The following is a 524-nucleotide window of genomic DNA, read 5'->3' on the forward strand; positions in this document are numbered from 1 at the left end:
TGTGTTGCACTCATTTGAATGTGGTCTAAGAATCGGCAATTAAAAGGTTACAGTTTTAATAGTGCTTGAATGACTTAAGGACCTAAGTTCCATATTCAAAAGTGATTTACATGTGTAAGAACTTAAGTCTCATTGAATGAACTCAATGGGCACGTCCAGACGAGCACACATGTGCCTCTTGCCCCATCTCAAACCTCTTTGAGATGGGGCAAGAGGCATGTGTGGGAATGAAAAAACGTTCCCTGCATTGCAAAGTTGCAGCATGGGGAGAAAATTAAGCCAAGGGTCTAAAAAAAATGGAGTTTAAAAAAATGGGGCAGGGCATGATGCCAGACTGCCCTGGGGCAACTGGAGGCTGAGTCCTCCACAGAGACTCTCTGGCTGCCAGAGTGTCTCTGTAGTTGGCCCCTTACCCTGGTGCTGAAGAATGTGGCCTGCCAGGCAGCATGTGCAGCACCAGGGCTCCAGTGCCAGTAAGCAAGGGTCAGGGGGGCTGGAGAAGGGGGGAGGGGACTATGGGGGGG

The 524-nt window shown here is 49.4% G+C and overlaps 1 protein-coding gene across 3 annotated transcripts in view; it reads right to left on the reverse strand.

Moving 5' to 3' along the window:
• The window catches only part of ARID5B (AT-rich interaction domain 5B), a 233,704-nt gene that overhangs the window by 60,716 nt on the left and 172,464 nt on the right, over positions 1 to 524 (reverse strand). The window lies entirely within an intron of this gene.

The sequence above is a fragment of the Gavialis gangeticus genome, unplaced genomic scaffold, assembly GCF_001723915.1.
Source record: "Gavialis gangeticus isolate Ggan-Ray unplaced genomic scaffold, GavGan_comp1, whole genome shotgun sequence".
Taxonomy (NCBI): Eukaryota; Metazoa; Chordata; order Crocodylia; family Gavialidae; genus Gavialis; species Gavialis gangeticus.